The 17,742-nt window shown below is 35.1% G+C and overlaps 53 non-coding genes across 53 annotated transcripts; all 53 read right to left on the bottom strand.

The window, feature by feature from the left end:
- Nucleotides 1-218: 218 nt before the first annotated feature.
- TRNAT-UGU (transfer RNA threonine (anticodon UGU)) lies at nucleotides 219-291 on the bottom strand. Its single transcript has one exon. It is a non-coding gene; the product is annotated as a tRNA-Thr (tRNA).
- A 371-nt stretch (nucleotides 292-662) lies between these two features.
- Nucleotides 663-735, bottom strand: TRNAT-GGU (transfer RNA threonine (anticodon GGU)). The gene has a single exon. It is a non-coding gene; the product is annotated as a tRNA-Thr (tRNA).
- Nucleotides 736-1,106: 371 nt separating this feature from the next.
- TRNAT-GGU (transfer RNA threonine (anticodon GGU)) lies at nucleotides 1,107-1,179 on the bottom strand. Its single transcript has one exon. It is a non-coding gene; the product is annotated as a tRNA-Thr (tRNA).
- A 371-nt stretch (nucleotides 1,180-1,550) lies between these two features.
- Nucleotides 1,551-1,623, bottom strand: TRNAT-GGU (transfer RNA threonine (anticodon GGU)). The gene has a single exon. It is a non-coding gene; the product is annotated as a tRNA-Thr (tRNA).
- A 372-nt stretch (nucleotides 1,624-1,995) lies between these two features.
- TRNAY-GUA (transfer RNA tyrosine (anticodon GUA)) lies at nucleotides 1,996-2,066 on the bottom strand. Its single transcript has one exon. It is a non-coding gene; the product is annotated as a tRNA-Tyr (tRNA).
- A 372-nt stretch (nucleotides 2,067-2,438) lies between these two features.
- On the bottom strand, nucleotides 2,439-2,511 carry TRNAT-GGU (transfer RNA threonine (anticodon GGU)). Its single transcript has one exon. It is a non-coding gene; the product is annotated as a tRNA-Thr (tRNA).
- Nucleotides 2,512-2,882: 371 nt separating this feature from the next.
- Nucleotides 2,883-2,955, bottom strand: TRNAT-GGU (transfer RNA threonine (anticodon GGU)). The gene has a single exon. It is a non-coding gene; the product is annotated as a tRNA-Thr (tRNA).
- A 371-nt stretch (nucleotides 2,956-3,326) lies between these two features.
- Nucleotides 3,327-3,399, bottom strand: TRNAT-GGU (transfer RNA threonine (anticodon GGU)). The gene has a single exon. It is a non-coding gene; the product is annotated as a tRNA-Thr (tRNA).
- Nucleotides 3,400-3,770: 371 nt separating this feature from the next.
- TRNAT-UGU (transfer RNA threonine (anticodon UGU)) lies at nucleotides 3,771-3,843 on the bottom strand. The gene has a single exon. It is a non-coding gene; the product is annotated as a tRNA-Thr (tRNA).
- Nucleotides 3,844-4,419: 576 nt separating this feature from the next.
- Nucleotides 4,420-4,492, bottom strand: TRNAT-GGU (transfer RNA threonine (anticodon GGU)). Its single transcript has one exon. It is a non-coding gene; the product is annotated as a tRNA-Thr (tRNA).
- Nucleotides 4,493-4,658: 166 nt separating this feature from the next.
- Nucleotides 4,659-4,731, bottom strand: TRNAT-CGU (transfer RNA threonine (anticodon CGU)). The gene has a single exon. It is a non-coding gene; the product is annotated as a tRNA-Thr (tRNA).
- A 372-nt stretch (nucleotides 4,732-5,103) lies between these two features.
- TRNAT-UGU (transfer RNA threonine (anticodon UGU)) lies at nucleotides 5,104-5,176 on the bottom strand. The gene has a single exon. It is a non-coding gene; the product is annotated as a tRNA-Thr (tRNA).
- Nucleotides 5,177-5,548: 372 nt separating this feature from the next.
- On the bottom strand, nucleotides 5,549-5,619 carry TRNAY-GUA (transfer RNA tyrosine (anticodon GUA)). Its single transcript has one exon. It is a non-coding gene; the product is annotated as a tRNA-Tyr (tRNA).
- Nucleotides 5,620-5,991: 372 nt separating this feature from the next.
- Nucleotides 5,992-6,064, bottom strand: TRNAT-UGU (transfer RNA threonine (anticodon UGU)). Its single transcript has one exon. It is a non-coding gene; the product is annotated as a tRNA-Thr (tRNA).
- A 371-nt stretch (nucleotides 6,065-6,435) lies between these two features.
- Nucleotides 6,436-6,508, bottom strand: TRNAT-GGU (transfer RNA threonine (anticodon GGU)). The gene has a single exon. It is a non-coding gene; the product is annotated as a tRNA-Thr (tRNA).
- A 371-nt stretch (nucleotides 6,509-6,879) lies between these two features.
- Nucleotides 6,880-6,952, bottom strand: TRNAT-GGU (transfer RNA threonine (anticodon GGU)). The gene has a single exon. It is a non-coding gene; the product is annotated as a tRNA-Thr (tRNA).
- A 576-nt stretch (nucleotides 6,953-7,528) lies between these two features.
- Nucleotides 7,529-7,601, bottom strand: TRNAT-UGU (transfer RNA threonine (anticodon UGU)). The gene has a single exon. It is a non-coding gene; the product is annotated as a tRNA-Thr (tRNA).
- A 167-nt stretch (nucleotides 7,602-7,768) lies between these two features.
- On the bottom strand, nucleotides 7,769-7,841 carry TRNAT-CGU (transfer RNA threonine (anticodon CGU)). The gene has a single exon. It is a non-coding gene; the product is annotated as a tRNA-Thr (tRNA).
- Nucleotides 7,842-7,971: 130 nt separating this feature from the next.
- TRNAT-GGU (transfer RNA threonine (anticodon GGU)) lies at nucleotides 7,972-8,044 on the bottom strand. The gene has a single exon. It is a non-coding gene; the product is annotated as a tRNA-Thr (tRNA).
- A 167-nt stretch (nucleotides 8,045-8,211) lies between these two features.
- TRNAT-CGU (transfer RNA threonine (anticodon CGU)) lies at nucleotides 8,212-8,284 on the bottom strand. Its single transcript has one exon. It is a non-coding gene; the product is annotated as a tRNA-Thr (tRNA).
- A 132-nt stretch (nucleotides 8,285-8,416) lies between these two features.
- Nucleotides 8,417-8,489, bottom strand: TRNAT-UGU (transfer RNA threonine (anticodon UGU)). The gene has a single exon. It is a non-coding gene; the product is annotated as a tRNA-Thr (tRNA).
- Nucleotides 8,490-8,860: 371 nt separating this feature from the next.
- TRNAT-UGU (transfer RNA threonine (anticodon UGU)) lies at nucleotides 8,861-8,933 on the bottom strand. The gene has a single exon. It is a non-coding gene; the product is annotated as a tRNA-Thr (tRNA).
- Nucleotides 8,934-9,064: 131 nt separating this feature from the next.
- Nucleotides 9,065-9,137, bottom strand: TRNAT-GGU (transfer RNA threonine (anticodon GGU)). The gene has a single exon. It is a non-coding gene; the product is annotated as a tRNA-Thr (tRNA).
- A 167-nt stretch (nucleotides 9,138-9,304) lies between these two features.
- TRNAT-CGU (transfer RNA threonine (anticodon CGU)) lies at nucleotides 9,305-9,377 on the bottom strand. The gene has a single exon. It is a non-coding gene; the product is annotated as a tRNA-Thr (tRNA).
- Nucleotides 9,378-9,508: 131 nt separating this feature from the next.
- Nucleotides 9,509-9,581, bottom strand: TRNAT-GGU (transfer RNA threonine (anticodon GGU)). Its single transcript has one exon. It is a non-coding gene; the product is annotated as a tRNA-Thr (tRNA).
- A 167-nt stretch (nucleotides 9,582-9,748) lies between these two features.
- Nucleotides 9,749-9,821, bottom strand: TRNAT-CGU (transfer RNA threonine (anticodon CGU)). The gene has a single exon. It is a non-coding gene; the product is annotated as a tRNA-Thr (tRNA).
- A 132-nt stretch (nucleotides 9,822-9,953) lies between these two features.
- TRNAT-UGU (transfer RNA threonine (anticodon UGU)) lies at nucleotides 9,954-10,026 on the bottom strand. The gene has a single exon. It is a non-coding gene; the product is annotated as a tRNA-Thr (tRNA).
- Nucleotides 10,027-10,397: 371 nt separating this feature from the next.
- Nucleotides 10,398-10,470, bottom strand: TRNAT-UGU (transfer RNA threonine (anticodon UGU)). The gene has a single exon. It is a non-coding gene; the product is annotated as a tRNA-Thr (tRNA).
- Nucleotides 10,471-10,601: 131 nt separating this feature from the next.
- On the bottom strand, nucleotides 10,602-10,674 carry TRNAT-GGU (transfer RNA threonine (anticodon GGU)). The gene has a single exon. It is a non-coding gene; the product is annotated as a tRNA-Thr (tRNA).
- A 372-nt stretch (nucleotides 10,675-11,046) lies between these two features.
- TRNAK-UUU (transfer RNA lysine (anticodon UUU)) lies at nucleotides 11,047-11,119 on the bottom strand. The gene has a single exon. It is a non-coding gene; the product is annotated as a tRNA-Lys (tRNA).
- Nucleotides 11,120-11,731: 612 nt separating this feature from the next.
- Nucleotides 11,732-11,804, bottom strand: TRNAT-CGU (transfer RNA threonine (anticodon CGU)). The gene has a single exon. It is a non-coding gene; the product is annotated as a tRNA-Thr (tRNA).
- Nucleotides 11,805-11,971: 167 nt separating this feature from the next.
- Nucleotides 11,972-12,044, bottom strand: TRNAT-CGU (transfer RNA threonine (anticodon CGU)). Its single transcript has one exon. It is a non-coding gene; the product is annotated as a tRNA-Thr (tRNA).
- A 132-nt stretch (nucleotides 12,045-12,176) lies between these two features.
- Nucleotides 12,177-12,249, bottom strand: TRNAT-GGU (transfer RNA threonine (anticodon GGU)). The gene has a single exon. It is a non-coding gene; the product is annotated as a tRNA-Thr (tRNA).
- Nucleotides 12,250-12,620: 371 nt separating this feature from the next.
- On the bottom strand, nucleotides 12,621-12,693 carry TRNAT-GGU (transfer RNA threonine (anticodon GGU)). Its single transcript has one exon. It is a non-coding gene; the product is annotated as a tRNA-Thr (tRNA).
- A 167-nt stretch (nucleotides 12,694-12,860) lies between these two features.
- On the bottom strand, nucleotides 12,861-12,933 carry TRNAT-CGU (transfer RNA threonine (anticodon CGU)). The gene has a single exon. It is a non-coding gene; the product is annotated as a tRNA-Thr (tRNA).
- Nucleotides 12,934-13,100: 167 nt separating this feature from the next.
- TRNAT-CGU (transfer RNA threonine (anticodon CGU)) lies at nucleotides 13,101-13,173 on the bottom strand. The gene has a single exon. It is a non-coding gene; the product is annotated as a tRNA-Thr (tRNA).
- Nucleotides 13,174-13,305: 132 nt separating this feature from the next.
- Nucleotides 13,306-13,378, bottom strand: TRNAK-UUU (transfer RNA lysine (anticodon UUU)). The gene has a single exon. It is a non-coding gene; the product is annotated as a tRNA-Lys (tRNA).
- Nucleotides 13,379-13,545: 167 nt separating this feature from the next.
- TRNAT-CGU (transfer RNA threonine (anticodon CGU)) lies at nucleotides 13,546-13,618 on the bottom strand. The gene has a single exon. It is a non-coding gene; the product is annotated as a tRNA-Thr (tRNA).
- Nucleotides 13,619-13,750: 132 nt separating this feature from the next.
- TRNAT-UGU (transfer RNA threonine (anticodon UGU)) lies at nucleotides 13,751-13,823 on the bottom strand. The gene has a single exon. It is a non-coding gene; the product is annotated as a tRNA-Thr (tRNA).
- A 131-nt stretch (nucleotides 13,824-13,954) lies between these two features.
- TRNAT-GGU (transfer RNA threonine (anticodon GGU)) lies at nucleotides 13,955-14,027 on the bottom strand. Its single transcript has one exon. It is a non-coding gene; the product is annotated as a tRNA-Thr (tRNA).
- Nucleotides 14,028-14,194: 167 nt separating this feature from the next.
- Nucleotides 14,195-14,267, bottom strand: TRNAT-CGU (transfer RNA threonine (anticodon CGU)). Its single transcript has one exon. It is a non-coding gene; the product is annotated as a tRNA-Thr (tRNA).
- Nucleotides 14,268-14,639: 372 nt separating this feature from the next.
- On the bottom strand, nucleotides 14,640-14,712 carry TRNAK-CUU (transfer RNA lysine (anticodon CUU)). Its single transcript has one exon. It is a non-coding gene; the product is annotated as a tRNA-Lys (tRNA).
- A 167-nt stretch (nucleotides 14,713-14,879) lies between these two features.
- TRNAT-CGU (transfer RNA threonine (anticodon CGU)) lies at nucleotides 14,880-14,952 on the bottom strand. Its single transcript has one exon. It is a non-coding gene; the product is annotated as a tRNA-Thr (tRNA).
- A 132-nt stretch (nucleotides 14,953-15,084) lies between these two features.
- On the bottom strand, nucleotides 15,085-15,157 carry TRNAT-UGU (transfer RNA threonine (anticodon UGU)). Its single transcript has one exon. It is a non-coding gene; the product is annotated as a tRNA-Thr (tRNA).
- Nucleotides 15,158-15,529: 372 nt separating this feature from the next.
- On the bottom strand, nucleotides 15,530-15,602 carry TRNAT-UGU (transfer RNA threonine (anticodon UGU)). Its single transcript has one exon. It is a non-coding gene; the product is annotated as a tRNA-Thr (tRNA).
- Nucleotides 15,603-15,769: 167 nt separating this feature from the next.
- Nucleotides 15,770-15,842, bottom strand: TRNAT-CGU (transfer RNA threonine (anticodon CGU)). Its single transcript has one exon. It is a non-coding gene; the product is annotated as a tRNA-Thr (tRNA).
- A 132-nt stretch (nucleotides 15,843-15,974) lies between these two features.
- Nucleotides 15,975-16,047, bottom strand: TRNAK-UUU (transfer RNA lysine (anticodon UUU)). Its single transcript has one exon. It is a non-coding gene; the product is annotated as a tRNA-Lys (tRNA).
- Nucleotides 16,048-16,214: 167 nt separating this feature from the next.
- Nucleotides 16,215-16,287, bottom strand: TRNAT-CGU (transfer RNA threonine (anticodon CGU)). The gene has a single exon. It is a non-coding gene; the product is annotated as a tRNA-Thr (tRNA).
- A 132-nt stretch (nucleotides 16,288-16,419) lies between these two features.
- On the bottom strand, nucleotides 16,420-16,492 carry TRNAT-UGU (transfer RNA threonine (anticodon UGU)). The gene has a single exon. It is a non-coding gene; the product is annotated as a tRNA-Thr (tRNA).
- A 131-nt stretch (nucleotides 16,493-16,623) lies between these two features.
- TRNAT-GGU (transfer RNA threonine (anticodon GGU)) lies at nucleotides 16,624-16,696 on the bottom strand. The gene has a single exon. It is a non-coding gene; the product is annotated as a tRNA-Thr (tRNA).
- Nucleotides 16,697-16,863: 167 nt separating this feature from the next.
- On the bottom strand, nucleotides 16,864-16,936 carry TRNAT-CGU (transfer RNA threonine (anticodon CGU)). The gene has a single exon. It is a non-coding gene; the product is annotated as a tRNA-Thr (tRNA).
- A 167-nt stretch (nucleotides 16,937-17,103) lies between these two features.
- Nucleotides 17,104-17,176, bottom strand: TRNAT-CGU (transfer RNA threonine (anticodon CGU)). The gene has a single exon. It is a non-coding gene; the product is annotated as a tRNA-Thr (tRNA).
- A 132-nt stretch (nucleotides 17,177-17,308) lies between these two features.
- Nucleotides 17,309-17,381, bottom strand: TRNAT-UGU (transfer RNA threonine (anticodon UGU)). Its single transcript has one exon. It is a non-coding gene; the product is annotated as a tRNA-Thr (tRNA).
- Nucleotides 17,382-17,742: the final 361 nt, after the last annotated feature.

Here is a 17,742-nt window from a genome sequence, read left to right as displayed (position 1 = left end):
TAACTTAACAGCAAGGCTCCGACGACAATTGAACTCATGATCTCCTGCTTACGAGACAATCGCTTTAACGTCTAAGCCACGGAGCTCTTGCTCTGAAACGATATGAATTCAGAATATTCCAGTAATTTAACTAAATTAACTCATCGGAACTTTTACCCTATTGTTTTATTTTTCAAAATTTAATAGCTACGAAAAATAATTCAAGTAACATAACGGCAAGGCTCCGACGAGAATCGAACTCATGATCTCCTGTTTACAAGACAGGCGCTTTAACCACTAAGCCACGGAGCCCGTGCTTTGAAGCGATATTAATGCTGAATTTTTCAGTATATTAACTCAATTAACTCGTCGCAACTTTTACCCTATTGTTTGCATATATGCATATATAAATCAACTATTATTTTTAATTTTTTCAAAATTTGATAGCTACGAAATCTAGTTCATGTGACTTAACAGCAAGGCTCCGACGACAATTAACTCATGATCTCCTGTTTACGAGACAGGCGCTTTAACCACTAAGCCACGGACCTCTTGCACTGAAACGATATGAATTCTGAATATTCGAGTAATTTAACTAAATTTACTCATCGGAACTTTTACCCTATTGTTTTATTTTTCAAAATTTAATAGCTACGAAAAAAAATTCAAGTAACAAAACAGCAAGGCTCCGACGAGAATAGAACTCATGATCTCCTGTTTACCAGACAGGCGCTTTAACCACTAAGCCACGGAGCCCGTGCTTTGAAGCGATATTAATGCTGAATTTTTCAGTAAATTAACTCAATTAACTCGTCGCAACTTTTACCCTATTGTTTGCATATATGCATATATAAATCAACTATTATTTTTAATTTTTTCAAAATGAGATAGCTACGAAATCTAGTTCATGTGACTTAACAGCAAGGCTCCGACGACAATTAACTCATGATCTCCTGTTTACGAGACAGCCGCTTTAACCACTAAGCCACGGACCTCTTGCACTGAAACGATATGAATTCTGAATATTCGAATAATTTAACTAAATTTACTCATCGGAACTTTTACCCTGTTGTTTTATTTTTCAAAATTTAATAGCTACGAAAAAAAATTCAAGTAACAAAACAGCAAGGCTCCGACGAGAATCGAACTCATGATCTCCTGTTTACCAGACAGGCGCTTTAACCACTAAGCCACGGAGCCCTTGCTTTGAAGCGATATTAATGCTGAATTTTTCAGTAAATTAACTCAATTAACTCGTCGCAACTTTTACCCTATTGTTTGCATATATGCATATATAAATCAACTATTATTTTTAATTTTTTCAAAATTTGACAGCTACGAAATCTAGTTCATGTGACTTAACAGCAAGGCTCCGACGACAATTAACTCATGATCTCCTGTTTACGAGACAGGCGCTTTAACCACTAAGCCAAGGAGATCTTGCTCTGAAACGATATGAATTCTGAATATTCCAGTAATTTAACTAAATTAACTCATCGGAACTTTTACCCTATTTTTTTATTTTTCAAAATTTAATATCTACGAAAAATAATTCAAGTAACATAACAGCAAGGCTCCGACGAGAATCGAACTCATGATCTCCTGTTTACCAGACAGGCGCTTTAACCACTAAGCCACGGAGCCCTTGCTTTGAAGCGATATTAATGCTGAATTTTTCAGTAAATTAACTCAATTAACTCGCCGCAACTTTTACCCTATTATTTGCATATATGCATATGTAAATCAACTATTATTTTTAATTTTTTCAAAATTTGATAGCTACGAAATCTAGTTCATGTAACTTAACAGCAAGGCTCCGACGACAATCGAACACATGATCTCCTGTTTACGAGACAGGCGCTTTAACCACTAAGCCACGGAGCTCTTGCTCTGAAACGATATGAATTCTGAATATTCCAGTAATTTAACTAAATTAACTCATCGGAACTTTTACCCTATTGTTTTATTTTTCAAAATGAAATAGCTACGAAAAAAAATTCAAGTAACATAACAGCAAGGCTCCGACGAGAATCGAACTCATGATCTCCTGTTTACAAGAGGCGCTTTAACCACTAAGCCACGGAGCCCTTGCTTTGAAGCGATATTAATGCTGAATTTTTCAGTAAATTAACTCAATTAACTCGTCGCAACTTTTACCCTATTGTTTGCATATATGCATATATAAATCAACTATTATTTTTAATTTTTTCAAAATTTGATAGCTACGAAATCTAGTTCATGTAACTTAACAGCAAGGCTCCGACGACAATCGAACTCATGATCTCCTGTTTACGAGACAGGCGCTTTAACCACTAAGCCACGGAGATCTTGCTCTGAAACGATATGAATTCTGAATATTCCAGTAATTTAACTAAATTAACTCATCGGAACTTTTACGGTATTGTTTTATTTTTCAAAATTTAATAGCTACGAAAAAAAATTCAAGTAACAAAACAGCAAGGCTCCGACGAGAATAGAACTCATGATCTCCTGTTTACCAGACAGGCGCTTTAACCACTAAGCCACGGAGCCCGTGCTTTGAAGCGATATTAATGCTGAATTTTTCAGTAAATTAACTCAATTAACTCGTCGCAACTTTTACCCTATTGTTTGCATATATGCATATATAAATCAACTATTATTTTTAATTTTTTCAAAATGAGATAGCTACGAAATCTAGTTCATGTGACTTAACAGCAAGGCTCCGACGACAATTAACTCATGATCTCCTGTTTACGAGACAGCCGCTTTAACCACTAAGCCACGGACCTCTTGCACTGAAACGATATGAATTCTGAATATTCGAGTAATTTAACTAAATTTACTCATCGGAACTTTTACCCTGTTGTTTTATTTTTCAAAATTTAATAGCTACGAAAAAAAATTCAAGTAACAAAACAGCAAGGCTCCGACGAGAATCGAACTCATGATCTCCTGTTTACCAGACAGGCGCTTTAACCACTAAGCCACGGAGCCCTTGCTTTGAAGCGATATTAATGCTGAATTTTTCAGTAAATTAACTCAATTAACTCGTCGCAACTTTTACCCTATTGTTTGCATATATGCATATATAAATCAACTATTATTTTTAATTTTTTCAAAATTTGACAGCTACGAAATCTAGTTCATGTGACTTAACAGCAAGGCTCCGACGACAATTAACTCATGATCTCCTGTTTACGAGACAGGCGCTTTAACCACTAAGCCAAGGAGATCTTGCTCTGAAACGATATGAATTCTGAATATTCCAGTAATTTAACTAAATTAACTCATCGGAACTTTTACCCTATTTTTTTATTTTTCAAAATTTAATATCTACGAAAAATAATTCAAGTAACATAACAGCAAGGCTCCGACGAGAATCGAACTCATGATCTCCTGTTTACCAGACAGGCGCTTTAACCACTAAGCCACGGAGCCCTTGCTTTGAAGCGATATTAATGCTGAATTTTTCAGTAAATTAACTCAATTAACTCGTCGCAACTTTTACCCTATTGTTTGCATATATGCATATATAAATCAACTATTATTTTTAATTTTTTCAAAATTTGATTGCTACGAGATCTAGTCATGTAACTTAACAGCAAGGCTCCGACGACAATCGAACTCATGATCTCCTGTTTACGAGACAGTCGCTTTAACCACTAAGCCACGGAGATTTTGCTCTGAAACGATATGAATTCTGAATATTCCAGTAATTTAACTAAATTAACTCATCGGAACTTCTACCCTATTGTTTCATTTTTCAAAAATTAATAGCTACGAAAAATAATTCAAGTAACATAACAGCAAGGCTCCGACGAGAATCGAACTCATAATCTCCTGTTTACAAGACAGGCGCTTTAACCACTAAGCCACGGAGCCCTTTCTTTGAAGCGATATTAATGCTGAATTTTTCAGTAAATTAACTCAATTAACTCGCCGCAACTTTTACCCTATTATTTGCATATATGCATATGTAAATCAACTATTATTTTTAATTTTTTCAAAATTTGATAGCTACGAAATCTAGTTCATGTAACTTAACAGCAAGTCTCCGACGACAATCGAACTCATGATCTCCTGTTTACGAGACAGGCGCTTTAACCACTAAGCCACGGAGCTCTTGCTCGGAAACGATATGAATTCTGAATATTCCAGTAATTTAACTAAATTAACTCATTGGAACTTTTACCCTATTGTTTTATTTTTCAAAATTTAATAGCTACGAAAAATAATTCAAGTAACATAACAGCAGGGCTCCGACGAGAATCGAACTCATGATCTCCTGTTTACAAGACAGGCGCTTTAAACACTAAGCTACGGAGCTCTTGCTCTGAAACGATATGAATTCTGAATATTCCAGTAATTTAACTAAATTAACTCATCGGAACTTTTACCCTATTGTTTTATTTTTCAAAATTTAATAGCTACGAAAAAAATTCAAGTAACATAACAGCAAGGCTCCGACGAGAATCGAACTCATGATCTCCTGTTTACCAGACAGGCGCTTTAACCACTAAGCCACGGAGCCCTTGCTTTGAAGCGATATTAATGCTGAATTTTTCAGTAAATTAACTCAATTAACTCGTCGCAACTTTTACCCTATTGTTTGCATATATGCATATATAAATCAACTATTATTTTTAATTTTTTCAAAATTTGATTGCTACGAGATCTAGTCATGTAACTTAACAGCAAGGCTCCGACGACAATCGAACTCATGATCTCCTGTTTACGAGACAGGCGCTTTAACCACTAAGCCACGGAGCCCGTGCTTTGAAGCGATATTAATGCTGAATTTTTCAGTAAATTAACTCAATTAACTCGCCGCAACTTTTAAACTATTGTTTGCATATTAGCATATATAAATCAACTATTATTTTTAATTTTTTCAAAATTTGATAGCTACGAAATCTAGTTCATGTGACTTAACAGCAAGGCTCCGACGACAATTGAACTCATGATCTCCTGTTTACGAGACAGGCGCTTTAACCACTAAGCCACGGAGATTTTGCTCTGAAACGATATGAATTCTGAATATTCCAGTAATTTAACTAAATTAACTCATCGGAACTTCTACCCTATTGTTTCATTTTTCAAAAATTAATAGCTACGAAAAATAATTCAAGTAACATAACAGCAAGGCTCCGACGAGAATCGAACTCATGATCTCCTGTTTACAAGACAGGCGCTTTAACCACTAAGCCACGGAGCCCTTGCTTTGAAGCGATATTAATGCTGAATTTTTCAGTAAATTAACTCAATTAACTCGCCGCAACTTTTACCCTATTATTTGCATATATGCATATGTAAATCAACTATTATTTTTAATTTTTTCAAAATTTGATAGCTACGAAATCTAGTTCATGTAACTTAACAGCAAGGCTCCGACGACAATCGAACACATGATCTCCTGTTTACGAGACAGGCGCTTTAACCACTAAGCCACGGAGCTCTTGCTCTGAAACGATATGAATTCTGAATATTCCAGTAATTTAACTAAATTAACTCATCGGAACTTTTACCCTATTGTTTTATTTTTCAAAATGAAATAGCTACGAAAAAAAATTCAAGTAACATAACAGCAAGGCTCCGACGAGAATCGAACTCATGATCTCCTGTTTACAAGAGGCGCTTTAACCACTAAGCCACGGAGCCCTTGCTTTGAAGCGATATTAATGCTGAATTTTTCAGTAAATTAACTCAATTAACTCGTCGCAACTTTTACCCTATTGTTTGCATATATGCATATATAAATCAACTATTATTTTTAATTTTTTCAAAATTTGATAGCTACGAAATCTAGTTCATGTAACTTAACAGCAAGGCTCCGACGACAATTGAACTCATGATCTCCTGCTTACGAGACAATCGCTTTAACCACTAAGCCACGGAGCTCTTGCTCTGAAACGATATGAATTCAGAATATTCCAGTAATTTAACTAAATTAACTCATCGGAACTTTTACCCTATTGTTTTATTTTTCAAAATTTAATAGCTACGAAAAATAATTCAAGTAACATAACAGCAAGGCTCCGACGAGAATCGAACTCATGATCTCCTGTTTACAAGACAGGCGCTTTAACCACTAAGCCACGGAGCCCGTGCTTTGAAGCGATATTAATGCTGAATTTTTCAGTATATTAACTCAATTAACTCGTCGCAACTTTTACCCTATTGTTTGCATATATGCATATATAAATCAACTATTATTTTTAATTTTTTCAAAATTTGATAGCTACGAAATCTAGTTCATGTGACTTAACAGCAAGGCTCCGACGACAATTAACTCATGATCTCCTGTTTACGAGACAGGCGCTTTAACCACTAAGCCACGGACCTCTTGCACTGAAACGATATGAATTCTGAATATTCGAGTAATTTAACTAAATTTACTCATCGGAACTTTTACCCTATTGTTTTATTTTTCAAAATTTAATAGCTACGAAAAAAAATTCAAGTAACAAAACAGCAAGGCTCCGACGAGAATCGAACTCATGATCTCCTGTTTACCAGACAGGCGCTTTAACCACTAAGCCACGGAGCCCGTGCTTTGAAGCGATATTAATGCTGAATTTTTCAGTAAATTAACTCAATTAACTCGTCGCAACTTTTACCCTATTGTTTGCATATATGCATATATAAATCAACTATTATTTTTAATTTTTTCAAAATGAGATAGCTACGAAATCTAGTTCATGTGACTTAACAGCAAGGCTCCGACGACAATTAACTCATGATCTCCTGTTTACGAGACAGCCGCTTTAACCACTAAGCCACGGACCTCTTGCACTGAAACGATATGAATTCTGAATATTCGAGTAATTTAACTAAATTTACTCATCGGAACTTTTACCCTGTTGTTTTATTTTTCAAAATTTAATAGCTACGAAAAAAAATTCAAGTAACAAAACAGCAAGGCTCCGACGAGAATCGAACTCATGATCTCCTGTTTACCAGACAGGCGCTTTAACCACTAAGCCACGGAGCCCTTGCTTTGAAGCGATATTAATGCTGAATTTTTCAGTAAATTAACTCAATTAACTCGTCGCAACTTTTACCCTATTGTTTGCATATATGCATATATAAGTCAACTATTATTTTTAATTTTTTCAAAATTTGACAGCTACGAAATCTAGTTCATGTGACTTAACAGCAAGGCTCCGACGACAATTAACTCATGATCTCCTGTTTACGAGACAGGCGCTTTAACCACTAAGCCAAGGAGATCTTGCTCTGAAACGATATGAATTCTGAATATTCCAGTAATTTAACTAAATTAACTCATCGGAACTTTTACCCTATTTTTTTATTTTTCAAAATTTAATATCTACGAAAAATAATTCAAGTAACATAACAGCAAGGCTCCGACGAGAATCGAACTCATGATCTCCATTTTACAAGACAGGCGCTTTAACCACAAAGCCACGGAGCTCTTGCTCTGAAACGATATGAATTCTGAATATTCCAGTAATTTAACTAAATTAACTCATCGGAACTTTTACCCTATTGTTTTATTTTTCAAAACTTAATAGCTACGAAAAATAATTCATGTAACATAACAGCAAGGCTCCGACGAGAATCGAACTCATGATCTCCTGTTTACAAGACAGGCGCTTTAACCACTAAGCCACGGAGCCCGTGATTTGAAGCGATATTAATGCTGAAATTTTCAGTAAATTAACTCAATTAACTCGTCGCAACTTTTACCATATTGTTTGCATATATGCATATATAAATCAACTATTATTTTTAATTTTTTCAAAATTTGATAGCTATGAAATCTAGTTCATGTAACTTAACAGCAAGGCTCCGACGACAATCGAACTCATGATCTCATGTTTACGAGACAGGCGCTTTAACCACTAAGCCACGGAGCTCTTGCTCTGAAACGATATGAATTCTGAATATTCCAGTAATTTAACTAAATTTACTCATGGGAACTTTTACCCTATTGTTTTATTTTACAAAATTTAATAGCTACGAAAAAATTCAAGTAACAAAACAGCAAGGCTCCGACGAGAATCGAACTCATGATCTCCTGTTTACCAGACAGGCGCTTTAACCACTAAGCCACGGAGCCCTTGCTTTGAAGCGATATTAATACTGAATTTTTCAGTAAATTAACTCAATTAACTCGTCGCAACTTTTACCATATTGTTTGCATATATGCATATATAAATCAACTATTATTTTTAATTTTTTCAAAATTTGATAGCTATGAAATCTAGTTCATGTAACTTAACAGCAAGGCTCCGACGACAATCGAACTCATGATCTCATGTTTACGAGACAGGCGCTTTAACCACTAAGCCACGGAGCTCTTGCTCTGAAACGATATGAATTCTGAATATTCCAGTAATTTAACTAAATTAACTCATCGGAACTTTTACTTTATTGTTTTATTTTTCAAAGTTTAATAGCTACGAAAAATAATTCAAGTAACATAACAGCAAGGCTCCGACGAGAATCGAACTCATGATCTCCTGTTTACAAGACAGGCGCTTTAACCACTAAGCCACGGAGCCCTTGCTTTGAAGCGATATTAATGCTGAATTTTTCAGTAAATTAACTCAATTAACTCGTCGCAACTTTTACCCTATTGTTTGCATATATGCATATATAAATCAACTATTATTTTTAATTTTTTCAAAATTTGACAGCTACGAAATCTAGTTCATGTGACTTAACAGCAAGGCTCCGACGACAATTAACTCATGATCTCCTGTTTACGAGACAGGCGCTTTAACCACTAAGCCAAGGAGATCTTGCTCTGAAACGATATGAATTCTGAATATTCCAGTAATTTAACTAAATTAACTCATCGGAACTTTTACCCTATTTTTTTATTTTTCAAAATTTAATATCTACGAAAAATAATTCAAGTAACATAACAGCAAGGCTCCGACGAGAATCGAACTCATGATCTCCTGTTTACAAGACAGGCGCCTTAACCACTAAGCCACGGAGCTCTTGCTCTGAAACGATATGAATTCTGAATATTCCAGTTATTTAACTAAATTTACTCATGGGAACTTTTACCCTATTGTTTTATTTTACAAAATTTAATAGCTACGAAAAAAATTCAAGTAACAAAACAGCAAGGCTCCGACGAGAATCGAACTCATGATCTCCTGTTTACCAGACAGGCGCTTTAACCACTAAGCCACGGAGCCCGTGATTTGATGCGATATTAATGCTGAAATTTTCAGTAAATTAACTCAATTAACTCGTCGCAACTTTTACCATATTGTTTGCATATATGCATATATAAATCAACTATTATTTTTAATTTTTTCAAAATTTGATAGCTATGAAATCTAGTTCATGTAACTTAACAGCAAGGCTCCGACGACAATCGAACTCATGATCTCATGTTTACGAGACAGGCGCTTTAACCACTAAGCCACGGAGCTCTTGCTCTGAAACGATATGAATTCTGAATATTCCAGTAATTTAACTAAATTTACTCATGGGAACTTTTACCCTATTGTTTTATTTTACAAAATTTAATAGCTACGAAAAAAATTCAAGTAACAAAACAGCAAGGCTCCGACGAGAATCGAACTCATGATCTCCTGTTTACCAGACAGGCGCTTTAACCACTAAGCCACGGAGCCCTTGCTTTGAAGCGATATTAATACTGAATTTTTCAGTAAATTAACTCAATTAACTCGTCGCAACTTTTACCATATTGTTTGCATATATGCATATATAAATCAACTATTATTTTTAATTTTTTCAAAATTTGATAGCTATGAAATCTAGTTCATGTAACTTAACAGCAAGGCTCCGACGACAATCGAACTCATGATCTCATGTTTACGAGACAGGCGCTTTAACCACTAAGCCACGGAGCTCTTGCTATGAAACGATATGAATTCTGAATATTCCAGTAATTTAACTAAATTAACTCATCGGAACTTTTACCCTATTGTTTTATTTTTCAAAGTTTAATAGCTACGAAAAATAATTCAAGTAACATAACAGCAAGGCTCCGACGAGAATCGAACTCATGATCTCCTGTTTACAAGACAGGCGCTTTAACCACTAAGCCACGGAGCCCTTGCTTTGAAGCGATATTAATGCTGAATTTTTCAGTAAATTAACTCAATTAACTCGTCGCAACTTTTACCCTATTGTTTGCATATATGCATATATAAATCAACTATTATTTTTAATTTTTTCAAAATTTGACAGCTACGAAATCTAGTTCATGTGACTTAACAGCAAGGCTCCGACGACAATTAACTCATGATCCCCTGTTTACGAGACAGGCGCTTTAACCACTAAGCCAAGGAGATCTTGCTCTGAAACGATATGAATTCTGAATATTCCAGTAATTTAACTAAATTAACTCATCGGAACTTTTACCCTATTTTTTTATTTTTCAAAATTTAATATCTACGAAAAATAATTCAAGTAACATAACAGCAAGGCTCCGACGAGAATCGAACTCATGATCTCCTGTTTACAAGACAGGCGCCTTAACCACTAAGCCACGGAGCTCTTGCTCTGAAACGATATGAATTCTGAATATTCCAGTTATTTAACTAAATTTACTCATGGGAACTTTTACCCTATTGTTTTATTTTACAAAATTTAATAGCTACGAAAAAAATTCAAGTAACAAAACAGCAAGGCTCCGACGAGAATCGAACTCATGATCTCCTGTTTACCAGACAGGCGCTTTAACCACTAAGCCACGGAGCCCTTGCTTTGAAGCGATATTAATACTGAATTTTTCAGTAAATTAACTCAATTAACTCGTCGCAACTTTTACCATATTGTTTGCATATATGCATATATAAATCAACTATTATTTTTAATTTTTTCAAAATTTGATAGCTATGAAATCTAGTTCATGTAACTTAACAGCAAGGCTCCGACGACAATCGAACTCATGATCTCCTGTTTACGAGACAGGCGCTTTAACCACTAAGCCACGGACCTCTTGCACTGAAACGATATGAATTCTGAATATTCGAGTAATTTAACTAAGTTTACTCATCGGAACTTTTACCCTATTGTTTTATTTTTCAAAATTTAATAGCTACGAAAAAAAATTCAAGTAACATAACAGCAAGGCTCCGACGAGAATCGAACTCATGATCTCCTGTTTAAAAGACAGGCGCTTTAACCACTAAGCCACGGAGCCCGTGCTTTGAAGCGATATTAATGCTGAAATTTTCAGTAAATTAACTCAATTAACTCTTCGCAACTTTTACCCTATTGTTTGCATATTTGCATATATAAATCAACTATTATTTTTAATTTTTTCAAAATTTGATAGCTACGAAATCTAGTTCATGTGACTTAACAGCAAGGCTCCGACGACAATTGAACTCATGATCTCCTGTTTACGAGACAGGCGCTTTAACCACTAAGCCACGGACCTCTTGCACTGAAACGATATGAATTCTGAATATTCGAGTAATTTAACTAAGTTTACTCATCGGAACTTTTACCCTATTGTTTTATTTTTCAAAATTTAATAGCTACGAAAAAAAATTCAAGTAACAAAACAGCAAGGCTCCGACGAGTATCGAACTCATGATTTCCTGTTTAAAAGACAGGCGCTTTAACCACTAAGCCACGGAGCCCGTGCTTTGAAGCGATATTAATGCTGAATTTTTCAGTAAATTAACTCAATTAACTCGTCGCAACTTTTACCCTATTGTTTGCATATATGCATATATAAATCAACTATTATTTTTAATTTTTTCAAAATTTGATTGCTACGAGATCTAGTTCATGTAACTTAACAGCAAGGCTCCGACGACAATCGAACTCATGATCTCCTGTTTACGAGACAGGCGCTTTAACCACTAAGCCACGGAGCCCGTGCTTTGAAGCGATATTAATGCTGAAGTTTTCAGTAAATTAACTCAATTAACTCGCCGCAACTTTTACCCTATTGTTTTCATATATGCATATATAAATCAACTATTATTTTTAATTTTTTCAAAATTTGATAGCTACGAAATCTAGTTCATGTAACTTAACAGCAAGGCTCCGACGACAATCGAACTCATGATCTCCTGTTTACGAGACAGGCGCTTTAACCACTAAGCCACGGAGCTCTTGCTCTGAAACGATATGAATTCTGAATATTCGAGTAATTTAACTAAATTAACTCATCGGAACTTTTACCCTATTGTTTTATTTTTCAAAATTTAATAGCTACGAAAAAAAATTCAAGTAACAAAACAGCAAGGCTCCGACGAGAATCGAACTCATGATCTCCTGTTTACCAGACAGGCGCTTTAACCACTAAGCCACGGAGCCCTTGCTTTGAAGCGATATTAATGCTGAATTTTTCAGTAAATTAACTCAATTAACTCGTCGCAACTTTTACCCTATTGTTTGCATATATGCATATATAAATCAACTATTATTTTTAATTTTTTCAAAATTTGATAGCTACGAAATCTAGTTCATGTGACTTAACAGCAAGGCTCCGACGACAATTAACTCATGATCTCCTGTTTACGAGACAGGCGCTTTAACCACTAAGCCACGGACCTCTTGCACTGAAACGATATGAATTCTGAATATTCGAGTAATTTAACTAAATTTACTCATCGCAACTTTTACCCTATTGTTTTATTTTTCAAAATTTAATAGCTACGAAAAAAAATTCAAGTAACAAAACAGCAAGGCTCCGACGAGAATCGAACTCATGATCTCCTGTTTACCAGACAGGCGCTTTAACCACTAAGCCACGGAGCCCTTGCTTTGAAGCGATATTAATGCTGAATTTTTCAGTAAATTAACTCAATTAACTCGTCGCAACTTTTACCCTATTGTTTGCATATATGCATATATAAATCAACTATTATTTTTAATTTTTTCAAAATTTGATTGCTACGAGATCTAGTTCATGTAACTTAACAGCAAGGCTCCGACGACTATCGAACTCATGATCTCCTGTTTACGAGACAGGCGCTTTAACCACTAAGCCACGGAGCCCGTGCTTTGAAGCGATATTAATGCTGAATTTTTCAGTAAATTAACTCAATTAACTCGCCGCAACTTTTACCCTATTGTTTGCATATATGCATATATAAATCAACTATTATTTTTAATTTTTTCAAAATTTGATAGCTACGAAATCTAGTTCATGTAACTTAACAGCAAGGCTCCGACGACAATCGAACTCATGATCTCCTGTTTACGAGACAGGCGCTTTAACCACTAAGCCACGGAGCTCTTGCTCTGAAACGATATGAATTCTGAATATTCGAGTAATTTAACTAAATTAACTCATCGGAACTTTTACCCTATTGTTTTATTTTTCAAAATTTAACAGCTACGAAAAAAAATTCAAGTAACATAACAGCAAGGCTCCGACGAGAATCGAACTCATGATCTCCTGTTTAAAAGACAGGCGCTCTAACCACTAAGCCACGGAGCCCGTGCTTTGAAGCGATATTAATGCTGAAATTTTCAGTAAATTAACTCAATTAACTCGTCGCAACTTTTACCCTATTGTTTGCATATTTGCATATATAAATCAACTATTATTTTTAATTTTTTCAAAATTTGATAGCTACGAAATCTAGTTCATGTGACTTAACAGCAAGGCTCCGACGACAATTGAACTCATGATCTCCTGTTTACGAGACAGGCGCTTTAACCACTAAGCCACGGAGCTCTTGCTCTGAAACGATATGAATTCTGAATATTCCAGTAATTTAACTAAATTAACTCATTGGAACTTTTACCCTATTGTTTTATTTTTCAAAATTTAATAGCTACGAAAAATAATTCAAGTAACATAACAGCAAGGCTCCGACGAGAATCGAACTCATGATCTCCTGTTTACAAGACAGGCGCTTTAACCACTAAGCCACGGAGCTCTTGCTCTGAAACGATATGAATTCTGAATATTCCAGTAATTTAACTAAATTAACTCATCGGAACTTTTACCCTATTGTTTTATTTTTCAAAATTTAATAGCTACGAAAAAAATTCAAGTAACATAACAGCAAGGCTCCGACGAGAATCGAACTCATGATCTCCTGTTTACCAGACAGGCGCTTTAACCACTAAGCCACGGAGCCCTTGCTTTGAAGCGATATTAATGCTGAATTTTTCAGTAAATTAACTCAATAAACTCGTCGCAACTTTTAACCTATTGTTTGCATATATGCATATATAAATCAACTATTATTTTTAATTTTTTCAAAATTTGATTGCTACGAGATCTAGTTCATGTAACTTAACAGCAAGGCTCCGACGACAATCGAACTCATGATCTCCTGTTTACGAGACAGGCGCTTTAACCACTAAGCCACGGAGCCCGTGCTTTGAAGCGATATTAATGCTGAATTTTTCAGTAAATTAACTCAATTAACTCGCCGCAACTTTTACCCTATTGTTTGCATATTTGCATATATAAATCAACTATTATTTTTAATTTTTTCAAAATTTGATAGCTACGAAATCTAGTTCATGTGACTTAACAGCAAGGCTCCGACGACAATTGAACTCATGCTCTCCTGTTTACGAGACAGGCGCTTTAACCACTAAGCCACGGAGATTTTGCTCTGAAACGATATGAATTCTGAATATTCCAGTAATTTAACTAAATTAACTCATCGGAACTTCTACCCTATTGTTTCAATTTTCAAAATTTAATAGCTACGAAAAATAATTCAAGTAACATAACAGCAAGGCTCCGACGAGAATCGAACTCATGATCTCCTGTTTAAGAGACAGGCGCTTTAACCACTAAGCCACGGAGCCTGTGCTTGGAAGCGATATTAATGCTGAATTTTTCAGTAAATTAACTCAATTTACTCGCCGCAACTTTTACCCTATTGTTTGCATATATGCTTATATAAATCAACTATTATTTTTAATTTATTCAAAATTTGATAGCTATGAAATCTAGTTCATGTAACTTAACAGCAAGGCTCCGACGACAATCGAACTCATGATCTCCTGTTTACGAGACAGGCGCTTTAACCACTAAGCCACGGAGCTCTTGCTCTGAAACGATATGAATTCTGAATATTCCAGTAATTTAACTAAATTAACTCATCGGAACTTCTACCCTATTGTTTCATTTTTCAAAAATTAATAGCTACGAAAAATAATTCAAGTAACATAACAGCAAGGCTCCGACGAGAATCGAACTCATCATCTCCTGTTTACAAGACAGGCGCTTTAACCACTAAGCCACGGAGCCCTTGCTTTGAAGCGATATTAATGCTGAATTTTTCAGTAAATTAACTCAATTAACTCGTCGCAACTTTTACCCTATTATTTGCATATATGCATATGTAAATCAACTATTATTTTTAATTTTTTCAAAATTTGATAGCTACGAAATCTAGTTCATGTAACTTAACAGCAAGGCTCCGACGACAATCGAACTCATGGTCTCCTGTTTACGAGACAGGCGCTTTAACCACAAAGCCACGGAGCTCTTGCTCTGAAACGATATGAATTCTGAATATTCCAGTAATTTAACTAAATTAACTCATCGGAACTTTAACCCTATTGTTTAATTTTTCAAAATTTAATAGCTACGAAAAATAATTCAAGTAACATAACAGCAAGGCTCCGACGAGAATCGAACTCATGATCTCCTGTTTACAAGACAGGCGCTTTAACCACTAAGCCAAGGAGCCCGTGCTTTGAAGCGATATTAATGCTGAATTTTTCAGTAAATTAACTCAATTAACTCGTCGCAACTTTTACCCTATTGTTTGCATATATGCATATATAAATCAACTATTATTTTTAATTTTTTCAAAGTTTGATAGCTACGAAATCTAGTTCATGTAACTTAACAGCAAGGCTCCGACGACAATCGAACTCATGATCTCCTGTTTACGAGACAGGCGCTTTAACCACTAAGCCACGGAGCTCTTGCTCTGAAACGATATGAATTCTGAATATTCGAGTAATTTAACTAAATTAACTCATCGGAACTTTTACCCTATTGTTTTATTTTTCAAAATTTAACAGCTACGAAAAAAAATTCAAGTAACATAACAGCAAGGCTCCGACGAGAATCGAACTCATGATCTCCTGTTTAAAAGACAGGCGCTTTAACCACTAAGCCACGGAGCCCGTGCTTTGAAGCGATATTAATGCTGAATTTTTCAGTAAATTAACTCAATTAACTCGTCGCAACTTTTACCCTATTGTTTGCATATATGCATATATAAATCAACTATTATTTTTAATTTTTTCAAAGTTTGATAGCTACGAAATCTAGTTCATGTAACTTAACAGCAAGGCTCCGACGACAATTGAACTCATGATCTCCTGTTTACGAGACAGGCGCTTTAACCACTAAGCCACGGAGCTCTTGCTCTGAAACGATATGAATTCTGAATATTCCAGTAATTTATCTAAATTAACTCATTAGAACTTTTACCCTATTGTTTTATTTTTCAAAATTTAATAGCTACGAAAAATAATTCAAGTAACATAACAGCAAGGCTCCGACGAGAATCGAACTCATGATCTCCTGTTTACAAGACAGGCGCTTTAACCACTAAGCCACGGAGCTCTTGCTCTGAAACGATATGAATTCTGAATATTCCAGTAATTTAACTAAATTAACTCATCGGAACTTTTACCCTATTGTTTTATTTTTCAAAATTTAATAGCTACGAAAAAAATTCAAGTAACATAACAGCAAGGCTCCGACGAGAATCGAACTCATGATCTCCTGTTTACCAGACAGGCGCTTTAACCACTAGGCCACGGAGCCCTTGCTTTGAAGCGATATTAATGCTGAATTTTTCAGTAAATTAACTCAATTAACTCGTCGCAACTTTTACCCTATTGTTTGCATATATGCATATATAAATCAACTATTATTTTTAATTTTTTCAAAATTTGATTGCTACGAGATCTAGTTCATGTAACTTAACAGCAAGGCTCCGACGACAATCGAACTCATGATCTCCTGTTTACGAGACAGGCGCTTTAACCACTAAGCCACGGAGCCCGTGCTTGGAAGCGATATTAATGCTGAATTTTTCAGTAAATTAACTCAATTTACTCGCCGCAACTTTTACCCTTTTGTTTGCATATATGCTTATATAAATCAACTATTATTTTTAATTTATTCAAAATTTGATAGCTATGAAATCTAGTTCATGTAACTTAACAGCAAGGCTCCGACGACAATCGAACTCATGATCTCCTGTTTACGAGACAGGCGCTTTAACCACTAAGCCACGGAGCTCTTGCTCTGAAACGATATGAATTCTGAATATTCCAGTAATTTAACTAAATTAACTCATCAGAACTTTTACCCTATTGTTTTATTTTTCAAAATTTAATAGCTACGAAAAAAAATTCAAGTAACATAACAGCAAGGCTCCGACGAGAATCGAACTCATGATCTCCTGTTTACAAGACAGGCGCTTTAACCACTAAGCCACGGAGCCCTTGCTTTGAAGCGATATTAATGCTGAATTTTTCAGTAAATTAACTCAATTAACTCGCCGCAACTTTTACCCTATTATTTGCATATATGCATATGTAAATCAACTATTATTTTTAATTTTTTCAAAATTTGATAGCTACGAAATCTAGTTCATGTAACTTAACAGCAAGGCTCCGACGACAATCGAACTCATGGTCTCCTGTTTACGAGACAGGCGCTTTAACCACAAAGCCACGGAGCTCTTGCTCTGAAACGATATGAATTCTGAATATTCCAGTAATTTAACTAAATTAACTCATCGGAACTTTAACCCTATTGTTTTATTTTTCAAAATTTAATAGCTACGAAAAATAATTCAAGTA

This window comes from Phalangium opilio, unplaced genomic scaffold (genome assembly GCF_054372755.1).
Source record: "Phalangium opilio isolate 3A_F unplaced genomic scaffold, DU_Popi_V2 ptg000360l_1, whole genome shotgun sequence".
Classification (NCBI taxonomy): domain Eukaryota; kingdom Metazoa; phylum Arthropoda; class Arachnida; order Opiliones; family Phalangiidae; genus Phalangium; species Phalangium opilio.
This window is presented reverse-complemented; position numbering and strand designations above follow the sequence as displayed.